Source organism: Schistocerca serialis, chromosome 6 (genome assembly GCF_023864345.2).
Source record: "Schistocerca serialis cubense isolate TAMUIC-IGC-003099 chromosome 6, iqSchSeri2.2, whole genome shotgun sequence".
In the NCBI taxonomy this organism is placed as follows: Eukaryota; Metazoa; Arthropoda; class Insecta; order Orthoptera; family Acrididae; genus Schistocerca; species Schistocerca serialis.
The window spans coordinates 685,007,252-685,020,574 of record NC_064643.1 but is presented as its reverse complement, the minus strand read 5'-3'; the positions used below and the strand labels follow the sequence as shown (position 1 = coordinate 685,020,574).

Below are 13,323 nucleotides of genomic sequence, written 5' to 3'. Positions count from 1 at the left end.
AGTGTACGTTTTACACTGGCTACATGCGGTTAAACTCACGGTCGATCCTCACTGTGATGCAGCGTTTAATTCTCCGCCCGTACCCTCCAGTCTGGAGCGCCTGGTGCACGTAGCGAGCGATGAGCGACGAAATTTGCATATCATCTGCTTACGAAACAGTTTCATAAACGCTGCACCTGCATACCGGAGAGAGGCGAAGTTTAATCTGTACATGTACTGTCAAAGGACTAAGTTTCGAGAGGACACTTAACGTTACCGGTACGCATCTATTCTAGGACTAGACAAAGTTTAATCTCTACAGGTAATATCAAGAGGTTCGAGAAGAGACCGATCCCGTCATACTTTGGCACTATTTCGTAGAAGTTGTTTGATAGCTGAGCGCGCTGTGGTGCCTCGGATCCTTTAGCTTGCACCAAATCAAGTTTCACTATACACTGAAACCCGACGTTGTCGATGAGATTCTAAACGATAACGCGATGTTTGCTGGCACTGAGATAATAGTTTCTACGAAAAGGGTACTGTGTTTCATCGACCGCGGCCTTGCCTGTAGCCGTTATAACGGCAGTGTGATTAGATCTTTGTTGACGCTTCTTGCAAGAGGCCTGTACTGGCGATGAATTTCAACAATATGAGACAAAATACAGGGCAGTGTTTGGGCTCTACTGACAGACTTTTCAAAGCTTGATCCGAATCGTCTGCCAAGCGTTTTCGTGCGGCCCCAAGTGGCTCGTTACGTAGCACTAAACACATTTCCTGGTGCCGGTTGTCTTTGTGATAAAATTTGCACTGATATCACCTGCACGCCACTAAATAGTAGTTTTCTTATAGTAAAATACAGGGTATTTCAAAAAGGACTTTTGAAAATTCATATAAATTTATTCATAGTACCTACAGAGGTGATTCTGGTGACAATTTATAGGGAAATCATCAAGTTTTGTCTCGCTTAGTTCGCTAGTGCCGAATAGTAGCGTAAGGAGCGCTAGCAGCAGTTGCGTTAAACATGGCTGCCTTTACATGGATCCGAGCGTGCTAGCTGTGAGTTTTAGTTTGGAGAATCGAAGCGGCGACAACAGTTGAGCGTAATTTCCGTACGCTACAGATCCTCCTAGTAGTCCTACAATTTATGAGTGACAAATGTTTTGTAAAAACAGGGTGCTCGGTAAGACACAGGAAAAGCATCAGGTCGTCGCAGCATATCTGACGACATCGTTGAAGGAGTGAGACAACATTTTGTCAATAGTCTTACGAAATCGATCCGGCGTTGATCTCGCGAGCTGCAAATCCCACGTACGACTGTTTGGTTTGTGTTGAGAAACCGTTTGCACCTGAAACCGTACAGATTGACGACCGTACAAGCAGTGAAAGACACTGATAAAATTGCTCCCAAGAACTTCCGTGCGGATATGTTAAATTGATTAAATGAGGGTGAACATATCTTGGACAAAATCGAAGGCGTTGTTTAACTAGTAAACCATCAGAGAACAAATATGAAAACATCAAACATTCAGATACCGTAATTTAGGTTAAAAGTGAAACAAACTCGTCTACCCATGTAGTACTCATTAATTCCTCCATCACGCCATTCATTTTCTGTGTCTGAGTAATCACCACGCTACTCAACACGCAGCGTTTAAAGGAGGGGAATATCACTGCCAAAATCGTTCAATATTCTGACTTCGTTTTAACATAATTATAATCGCAGCGAAGTAATGTTTTGGTCTCAGTGTCTCTGGGGAAAGGTCCCTGAGGTTTGCGTGAATTGCTAGTTACAATTTTTAGTTTAGTCTCTTCACTCCGTTTACCGTGTAATAATCCTGCCAGTGACAAAATGTGCATTTTGCTGACTGTCTTGAAGCTGCGAACAGCAATCTGTTGGTGGTGTGTTTTTTCAAACTGTACAATTTACACCAGATTCCTTTTCGCAGCTGCTATAGTGATCTAACTGAACTTTCAAACTGTTAGAAACTTACATCGTTTCGCTTTTGCAGCTGTACTGATTTCCAGTTTCAGCTTTCAAATCGTCAGGCTCTTCTACAATTTCACTTTCGTTGCTAATTTCAGTATATATATCTCCGTTGTGGGCGTGTAGCAGATCGCTGTAAGATTGCATCGGTCATCATTGGTTTTTCAACTTCATCTCCTCGGCAGGCTTTTAACTTTTTCGTTTCAGAAAGAGCTACTTCTGGACACTGTGGTTTCAACCTTATCACAAACGTTTAAGAGCCGCGGATGTAAGAAAAACCAGCACAACGTTCTACATTAATGGAAATACGGCTTGTGTGAAGAGGAAATAAAGAGCATTAGCGAGATAACTGACGTACACAGTTGTAATGTCCGAGTCACTCTATATTGGTAGTGTACTTGCACTCCTATACTGCGTCAGTCAGAAACAATGAAAAAAAAAAAGAAAAATAAGTTAGTAAAAGAGCTTTGTTGTTGTGAACCAAGTGGGGGGAAGCTCACAGTGAAGGTAGCGCGCATTCCAGAGCGCCGTCTGCCGTAGCGGCCACTGCTCTTATAGGGAAACAGCACAGACAGCACCGGTGGAATCTGTGCTGGTACAACTCGGATCGTCTGTCAAACAACCAACGTTCAAATGCGATTTCTAAATAAAAACCCGCTGCGTAATATTTCCTTTTATACACAATGTAGACGGCGTTTCTTCGCCTGCTTCGTGCGATTGCGCTGCAAAGCTAGTCATTTGCGTCCCCAGCACGAACACTCACTCAGATTACAATTACTTAACTATTGACGGGACTGCAGTGTTGGGCCGGAGGTGAGGTGGGGTGGGGAGGACAGTGTTTTCGGCGTGCAGTCAACCACGTTTCTCGAGGCGTCGTGCACGTACGTATCTGCGAGCTGGCAACACGGTGAGAGAGAGAGAGAGAGAGAGAGAGAGAGAGAGAGAGAGAGAGAGAGAGAGCGAGCGAGCGAGCGAGCGCACCGCTGCGTTATGGCTGACCACTACTACTCGACTCGCTGAAACGTCAGTCACAGAGTAATGTTAACGGGAGTACACGGGCGCCCATACTATAGATAGCAGGCGGGAACGGGCGATACCTAGGGGCATGGAGTATTTGTAATATTTTGGAAGGCAAGTGGGTAAGTTTATTTTTTTATTTATTGTTCCGTGGGACCAAATTAAGGAGAAGTCTCCATGGTCATGGAACGAGTCAATACATGAAATTATAACACGATATTAGAAACAGATAAAATGAAATATAAAAAAAAACATATTCAGGTGACAAGTCGTAAGTTTATATGAAGAAAATCAACAATGTAACACTGGAATTTGCTTAATTTTTTAGCTCTTCCAGGAGCTCCTCGACAGAATAGGAGTGAGCCATGAGGAAACTCTTCAGTTTAGACTTAAAAGAGCTTGGGCTACTGCTAAGATTTTTGAGTTCTTGTGGTAGCTTATTGAAAATGGATGCAGCAGAATACTGCACTCCTTTCTGCACAAGAGTCAAGGAAGTGCATTCCACATGCAGATTGGATTTCTGCCTAGCATTAACTGAGTGAAAGCTGCTAACTCTTGGGAATAGGCTAATATTGCTAACAACAAACGACATTAAAGAAAATATATACTGTGAGGGCAATGGAATAGGGGTCGACAAGACGTTCTCGAACTTACACCACATATAGCTCGAACAGCCCGTTTTCGAGCCACAAATACCCTTTTTGAATCAGAAGAATTACCCCAAAAAATTATACCATACGACATAAGCGTATGAAAATATACGGAGTAGACTACTTTTCGTGTTGAAGTGTCACTTATTTCAGATACTGTTCTAATGGTAAATAAAGCAGCATTTAGTTTCTGAACAAGATTCTGGACATCAGCTTTCCACAACAGCTTACTATCTATCCGAACGCCTAGGAACTTGAACTGTTCCGCCTCGCTTATAATATGCCCATTCTGTCTGATCAAAATATCGGTTCTTGTTGAGTTGTGAGTTAGAAACTGTAAAAACTGAGTCTTACTGTGATTTAGCATCAAATTATTTTCCACAAGCCACGAACTTATTTCATGAACTACATTATTTGTTACTGTTTCAATATTACACGCAAGATCCTTCACTATCAAGCTGGTGTCATCAGCAAACAGAAATATTTTTGAATCACCTGTAATACTAGAAGGCATATCATTTACATAAATAAGAAACAGCAGTGGCCCCAGCACCGACCCTTGGGGAACGCCCCACTTAACAGTGCCCCATTGGGACTGAGCATCACTACCACTCTTAATATTGCGGAGAATTACCTTCTGCTTTCTGTTCTTAAAGTAAGAGGCGAACCAATTGTAAGCTACTCCCCTTACTCCATAATGGTCCAACTTCTGCAGTAATATTTTGTGGTCAACACAGTCAAAAGCCTTCGTTCAATCAAAGAAAACACCTAGCGTTCGCAACCTTTTATTTAATCCGTCCAAACCTCACAGAGAAAAGAAAACATAGCATTTTCAGTTGTTAAACCATTTCTAAAACCAAACTGAACATTTGACAGCAAATTATGTGAATTTAAATGCTCCAGTAACCTTGTATATACAACCTTCTCGACAACTTTAGCAAACACCGATGGCATATAAATAGGTCTAAAGTTGTCAACATTATCAGTGTCTCCCTTTTTATAAAGTGGCTTCACTACCGAGTACTTTAATCGGTCAGGGAACCTACCACTCCTAAAGGAAAAGTTACAGATACGGCTGAGTACTGGGCTAACATACATAGAACAATGCTTCAGTATTCTGCTAGATACCCCGTCATATCCATGAGAGTTCTTGGTCTTTAGTGATTTAATTATTAACTCAATCTCCCTCTTGTCAGTATCATGGAGGAGCATTTCAGGTAACAGTCTCGGAACACTTTTTTCTAAGAGCGCTATATGATTCCCTGTTGAGACTAGGTTTCTATTTAGTTCACCTGCGATATTCAGAAAGTGATTATTAAATACTGTACATATATGCGACTTATCAGTAACACGGACATTCCCACTACGCACTGATTCTATATCCTCGACCTGTCTCTGCAGACCAGCCACTTCCTTTACGACTGACCATATGGTTTTAATTTTATCCTGAGACTTAGCTATTCTATCTGCATACCACATACTTTTTGCCTTCCTAATAACAGTTTTAAGAACCTTACAATACTGTTTGTAATGGACTGCTGCATTTAGATTTTGACTGTTTCTAACGCTTTGATATAATTGCCACTTTGTTCTACAAGATATTCTTATCCCTCTAGTCAGCCACCCAGGCTGCCTGTTTGTGCTAGTACCCTGTTTTGAACGTTCTAACGGAAAGCAACTTTCAAAGAGCATGAGAAAAGTCTTGAGAAAAGCATTATATTTATCGTCTACTGTATCAGCGCTATAAACATCTTGCCGCTCTTGTTACTTGATAAGGTTTACAAAGGTCTCTACAGCAACTGGATCAGCTTTCCTAAACAGCTGATGACTATATTTACCACGTGTTGCACCACAAAAATCTTTTAGAGTTAAAATTTGTGCATCATGATCTGAAAGGCCATTCACCTTTTTGGTAACAGAATGCACTTCTAGTAATGAGGAATGAACAAAAATGTTGATTATGGTTGTTCTACTGTTCCCTTGCACTCTCGTTGGAAAGAATACGGTTTGCATAAGATTATATGAATGAAAGAGGTCTACCAGCATCCTCTTCCTTGCACAATCACTTATACAATTAATATTGAAGTCACCACATATAATTAACTTTTTGTATTTCCTATAAAGTGAACCAAGAACCTTCTCTATCTTTATCAAAAATGTTGTGAAATCTGACTCTGGGGATCTATAAATAACAACAGTTCGAAGTTTAGCTCCATTAAATTTAACCACACCTGCACAACTTTCAAACACCTTTTCAGTGCAGTACTTTGAAACATCAATTGACTCAAATGGGATGCCGTTTTTCACATACATGGCTATTCCCCCACACCGCAAAGAGCTCCTCGAAAAGCTGCCAGCCAACCTGTATCCTGGTAAAGGAAGCCTCTGAATTATCTCCTTATTTAAGAAGTGTTCAGATATACCAATAATTTCAGAGTCAACATCTATAAGCAGTTCACTAACTTTATCTCTAATACCTTGTATATTTTGATGAAATATAATTCCCTCATTACTGGGATACCTAAGCTTTGTCAAAAGCTTAAGCAGGAATACCTATCAGCTGACTTCAATCTAAAAAAGGTGCAGCTCTAACATCCACTACTGCAGTAATTTTCCCATGAGTAATCCCACCAACCCCACCTATGCTGTCACCTATAAGCTTTGCCAACCTCCCCTTCCCATACCTGTTGAGGTGCAGGCCATGTCTAGTGAAACCCGTCCTGCTGATAGACTCCACCGACACCACTGAAATATGACCCATGCTTTCTGTCATCAGCGCACCCCCAAGTCTCATGTTATTACGCCTGACGGCTGTATTAGATGAGGCCGATCGTGACGCTGAAACAGTTCCACGAAATGCACATTCGTGTTGCCAGTCTGAGTGGCTATCTTTTCCAGGTCACCATCTATGTTATACGAGGTGTGGCTAGAAAAAAACCGGACTAGTACTGGTGAAACAATAAAACGAATGCAATAAGGCTTAAAAGTCGCGTGGCCTGTCACGTGACTCTCGCTCCGCCTACTGCTCGAGTTTCATCTGCCTCCTGCACTCAGTCTGCCCGTGGCGTCTGTTTTAAGTAGTTGACGTTTTGTCTGTGCGTCGGAAAATGTTGAGTGTACAGAAAGAACAGCGTGTTAACATCAAATTTTGTTTCAAACTAGGAAAATCTGCAAGTGAAACGTTTGTAATGTTACAACAAGTGTACGGCGATGATTGTTTATCGCGAACACAAGTGTTTGAGTGGTTTAAACGATTTAAAGATGGCCGCGAAGACACCAGTGATGACACTCGCACTGGCAGACCATTGTCAGCAAAAACTGATGCAAACATTAAAGAAAATCGGTAAACTTGTTCGACAAGATCGCCGTTTAACAATCAGAGCAGTGTCTGAGTTAACAGGAGTTGACAAGGAAAGTTTCAACATGAACAAAGTGTGTTCAAAAATGGTTCCAAAGTGTGTCACAATTGAACAGAAGGAACGCCGAAGAATGATTTGTTCTGACATCCTGGAAAACATATAAAGTGATCCCACCTTCTTACAAAATCGATGCATTGGAAAACTCCTGGTTCTCCACGACAAAAAAAAAAAGCACGAATGTCACAATCGAAATTCAAGGCAATGATGATTGTTTTTTTTTGACACCAAAGGGATTGTGCACATTGATTGGGTACCAGAGGGACAAACAGTGAATCAGCATTACTACATTAGCGTCCTGGCTACCCTACGTGAGCGAGTACGGAGAAAACGGAACGATTTGTGGAGAAAAAAGTCATGGATCCTTCACCAAGACAATGCCCCAGCTCACAGTGTGTTGTCAGTGAAGACGTTTTTGGCAAGTCAAGTCAGCTTTGAAAGGAACTAGATTTGAGACTGTTGAAGCAGTAAAAGAAAAAGCGACGGAAGTAATGTATGGACTTACCGAAAATGATCTGCAGCATTGCTATGAACAGTGGAAAATTCGTATGGAGCGGTGTAGAGACCGAGGAGGAGAGTACATTGAAGGAGATAACATGAAATTGTAAATAAATGTTTTTTCCAGCATCAGTCCGGTTTTTTTCTAGCCGCACCTCGTACTCCCCATCCCTATCAATACTATTACCAGCCCCACCAACAATCACTACCTGATCCTCTTTAGTACAATCCCTACATAACCCCCCTATGTTAACAGTCACCTGAGCCCTGCATTAGGCTTCACAATGCTGGTGACCTGGTACTCACTCCCCAACACTTCTTGCAACTGCTGGCCTACACCTCTGCCATGAGAACTACCTAACAGCAGAACCTTCTTCCTCTTCGACTTTTCAACTGTTCTAGGCACAGTAACTACTGAGGTCTGCTGCATACTTCCTACATCTACAGCTACTAGAGATTCCTCTCCACTAGACTGACAGTTGGTCATATCTATTGTAAACACCAATAGTAAAACTTCTCCTGGCAAATCTCTTGCCAACAGCCAGCTCCCATTCCCCAACCCCCTTCTCTCTCCTCATCCTATCTAGCTCCTCCTGTTCGTTTTTCAACTGCACCTGAAGGGCACAGATCTTACGCTCCTGGTCCTCTATCAACTTACTCTTGCCACATAACCTGGAGTTCCAGGAGAAGATCTCACCAAAATGCCCACTGGCTTACCCACTGCATTCCGCCCAGTGAAAATACTTCGAACAAGTCTCACGCCGCAATCCGCTACTCACGAACCTACGGCAAAGCCCACACTTCTCACTCATGGTAAAATTTTACTTTTTCTAAGTTCCGCTACTACAATAAGATGTTAAAAACCTGACTACAATCATCACAAACTTACTCCACAAAGGAAGTAACTATTATTATTAACAGTATTAATAAGCAACAAATGTGAATATAACAAAAGACTAATACAGAAAGAGAATCAAACGTCTAATGACACAGTAACGAAGCTGAAAACAGTTCCCAAAAGGTTCTTCTGAAATTATTTCACCAGAAAACACCAAGAACACCGGTTGAAGACTACTAAAGTTCCTAAATAAACCACTATACACACAAACAATTAATTAGTACTTAGCTTTCAATGCGCCGCTGCAGCTGCAACTGGTCAGCGCGGAATGTAAACACAGGCAAGAGGTTAAGTTGCTCGATACGAAACACTCACACGTATCAGGTCACAACACAAGAATTGTAGAGGTGAATGAAGAAACCACTAATACGTCACTTATATAGTAAATATTATCACAAAAACCGTTAAAATATGTATCTGAAACCTAAAAATATATAAAAACTTAGAGAGCGATCTCACACGCAGTCACTCGCTTATGACGTCACACCAAAGACAGCCATAAAAAAGCTCCAATGCCGATCCTGTTATAAACAAGCGAAATAATACCGACCTTTATCCCATTTTCTTGAAAGACAGTATATTTTTTCCTTTCCCTGAGAGCAAGGGTGGATTGGGGGGGAGGGGGGTTCAGTTCTCACACACACACACACACACACACACACACACACACCTGCCTCCGCATATGGGCAACCTTTCCTATCTGACACTTGTTGCGTACCTACTTCATAGTGTTTGAATTCTGATGGCTGAACCGTGATTTACCTTCAAAGAATATTCTTAAAATTTTATTTTATTCACTAACGATTCATCAAGAACATTAACACATTTAATCATACTATGTGAGCGTGGAAATAGTTGCCAGGGAGTAACTGATGAAATCATAATCAAATTGCCTTTAACAAATGGAAATTTTATTCCTAAAAGCTTTTTTTTTGTTTTTTTTTTTAAGAAACAGATTGAAAATTATAAGCAGAAAGCACCCTCTAAATATCAAGTTACAATTTATTCAGAGGCAGAAAGAAACAAATTTTTGAGTGTATGAGCTTTCGGGCTGAGAACCTTGCCGCTCCCTTTTGACACGGCCGTAGTCACGACCGCTCACAACAGCCTCTGAAAGACTACACAGGTGCAAATCTGCAACACACCAGATTACTTTAAACTAAAAGTTTTAATAATTCACACAAGCACACAAACTATGCACCCCCATAGGAGTGATGGAAATGGTACAAAGCACTAAAATTAAAAGATTAACTTGCCACCGAAGATGCAACTTGATCTTAACTTCCAAGTAAAGTCTTACGGTGAAAGAGTGACAACTTAATATACTAAAATGACCATTTAAATAAAAGCCCATGAAATGCAATCTTATATAAAATTATACAAGGTTCGCCAAACGAGTTAACATGCTCTACAGTACACATACCGCCTCTCAAGATGATAGGCAAGATAAAAACATATTTCAGGTATTAGGCAGTTACACTCCAAGCAATGAATTCGTCAACACACCGAATCCGACGAACATGACAGAGGCAGCTGCTAACGTACGGCAGGATGGATAGGGAGATTACCGAACAACCCAAACCGAAGATTGCTCTAACCCGCCCCTTCTCCACAAGGGAAAAATGGACCACCCAGTTCATAAATAACCACCTTCCCACGGGTGTGCAAACAGAAGAGTGGTGGGACGACCCCAAAACAAAGCGGCTGGTGACCTCACCAAGAAAACCAGTTGAATTTAACAAGTAAATGAAACAACATATCACTAATCGCTTAACTACTAATAAACTGCGATTTCTGGATAAGACCTGGCGCAGCACCCCCAAATCGCTCTCTCGAACCGTCCGCTGCCAGCCCCCTTCAACGGACGCAGGAAGGCGCGCCGATCTCCCGTCTCACGGCGTCGCAGCTCGCACCGGCCAGACTGATGTCGTGGGTCGACTCTTGTTTCTCTCGTGTCGGCCGCGAAGCCACTAACCCTCGCAATACGGCGCGGCCCACTAAACTCACGTGGCGACCTCACATGCGCCGACGCTCAAGGCGGACAAGTCATCTTGTGTCTCAGTGCGCGACCGACCAACCGATCGATCCAACTGCCAATGGCCATTGCCTGAGCAAGTTGAGCAGAGTTGCGGCCTAACGCGCAGACTCAGATGCAGGAACTAAGCCGCGACCGGGCGACCACTCGTTGAGTTCTCTTACGGGCGGAGTGGATTCGTTTATCCGGCTTTAAAGATTGATCCGAACGAAAGACATCCTAACACTCCGGACGACAGACAGACAGACAGACAGACAGACACTAACTGCCCCGCAAATCCGGACGAGAGACTGACCCCAGACTCACCCAGAGTGACCAAGTGGCGAGCTCATAGCGCCCCTTAAATGCACGTGAACAGGCAACATTTCCCCTTTCCCACCAGAGGGAGACACCAAAGCTGCGATTGCTACAGCGGACGAGAGACTGACCCCAGACTCACCCAGAGTGACCAAGTGGCGAGCTCATAGCGCCCCTTAAATGCACGTGAACAGGCAACATTTCCCCTTTCCCACCAGAGGGAGACACCAAAGCTGCGATTGCTACAGCGGCGCCACCGCCAGAAACGGAGGGCGACTGCTTCACACAACGCGCTGCGGCGCGCTTTTCAAAACAGCAATTTTTACCACGGCTGAATGGCCACCAGTGTGGTTTATACACTGTAGTTAATACCGCTAACAGATACTCGTCAACGGAACTTTTCTCTCCATCTTGGTAACTGTTGGCTTCAGTCATCTTTTGTAGATCAAAGTTACGACCTCTGAATTTTTTGTGCAACAAAACTCTCACTCGATTGATGGTAATTTGACGTTACTCGTGTGGAGGGCTGGTGTGCCTGGGCGTTTGCAGACTCGCTTTGCCAGAGACTGATTGGCTGGTCCGCGCGGAGCTTGGTGCTCGCGGCCCGCGCTTGATGTACCTATGTACCTACCTGCGGCAGCTTGCCCTTTTTCTGGCCCTTTGGCCGCCCTGCACGTGCGCCGCCCGCTCGGCTGGCGTTCTTCTGTGAGGAGGCGGGCGCGATACCCCGTGGCCCGCTTTGATCTCGCGCGCCGCCTCTTATGTGAGCTGTCACTCCCGCGGCTTCGGAAACACAGTAATTGAGAGATGCATCGGAGCCGAGCAAAACGACGTCGGGTGGTCTGTCTCTCGCCGAAACGGAAAGGGTCGTCTGAGCGTGACGTACTGTCTAGCCTCCTCTTCTCTTCTTGTCACTTTGTCCAAGAATCGTACTAACAAGGAAAACTCCCCATCGCACCCCCCCCCCCCCCCCCCCACACCTCTCGTATTTATTGACACGGTGGATAGTCCGTCAAACACTCAACACAGATCAGGCATGAGAACAGAAAGAAACTCTGCAGAACTGAAGCAAAATAGAAATAGTGAACGGTTCTAGCTCAAGATGTGCAACATCGAGCGAACTGGCAGTGCCACGGCGTCCTGGTTATGTGGTCATGGTGTGTGACGGATAGTGAGAGCAGCGGAGGTGCCGCTTGATCTTTCACAGAAGTGAAAATAAAAAATGAACGGATGTGAGCCATGTTACAACAAAGGAACTCAATAGTCAAAAGTTCCAAAAAGGAACGTAAGAGTCATGTCATGTAGCATTCTTTAAAACAAACAGGAGGTACGTACGTCTGGAGGTCGTCGCCTTGTAACCATAGGATCTCACTTTCTAACACCAGTGGAAAATATACACACATCAAAAGAAGTTTTGCATCACCCCAGTTCCCAGAACTCGTGAAGATAGACGTTGATTGTGGATATTGTATCACAGACACAGTCCCTTTGACTGTTCTGAGGTGTCCATAAACCCGCCCAAAGATGTAAACAACCATGCATGAGCAGCGCCTGTTAGACGGAGGGGATCCGACAGCCGATCAGTTCCAGTCATTCCGCCAGGAAGGAGGTACCACGTCTCGTGTTGTCTTAAGTTCAACCATGCCTAGACAGTCAAAATCGCGGTTCGATCGCGTCCGCATTGTTACTTCGTGCCAGGAAGGGCTCTCAACAAGGGAAGTGTCCAGGAGTCTCGGAGTGAACCAAATCGATATTGTTCAAACATGGAGCAGATATAGAGAAATAGGAACTGTCGACGACATGCCTTGCTCAGGCTGCCCAAGGGCTACTTCTGCAGTGGATGACCGTTACCTACGGATCATGGTTCGGAGGGACACTGTCTTCAGTGCCACGGTTCGGAGGGACACTGTCTTCAGTGCCACATGTTGAATAATGCTTTTCGTGCAGCCACAGGACGTCGTGTTACGATTCAAACTGTGCGCAATAGGCAGCATGATGCGCAGCTTCATACGTCACACTATTTTTCAACAAACGTTAAATGTATTCACAGTTGTGAATGTGGACAACCGTCAGCTGTATAACGGAATAACTACAATGAAGCTTTCTCCCGGACCGCGACTCTAACCCGGATTTCCCGCTTGTCGCGGGCGGTCGCCTCACCATTTGGCTACGCCAGCACGACTCACGGCCAAACGCAGAGTTGTGTATGTCGTCAACCACCTGTCTACAACTTGTACTCGCACAGCCATTTTGTATATTCCCATATAGGTTATGCAATTCTAATTGAAAGACCCCTTGCTCGGTGTTGTTCCAAAGTACAATGCAACGTTCATTCGTGCATGCATACATACATACATGAAGAAACAGGCACTGTAGCGATGGCAGCCTGTACGAAATACATGACATGTATTGAATGAAATGGTTGACACCACATCGAAGTTTAGGCCTGCCCCAGAATTGTGCTCGGATAGCCTAATTGTGAGGCGACCGCTTGCGATAAGCGGGAAATCCGGGTTCGAGTCCCGGTCCGGGAGAATGTTTCATTGCCG

The 13,323-nt window shown here is 43.9% G+C and overlaps 1 protein-coding gene across 2 annotated transcripts in view; it reads left to right on the top strand.

Annotated features, from left to right (window-relative positions):
- Positions 1-13,323, top strand: part of LOC126483609 (CD109 antigen) — an 847,818-nt gene that overhangs the window by 679,811 nt on the left and 154,684 nt on the right. The window lies entirely within an intron of this gene.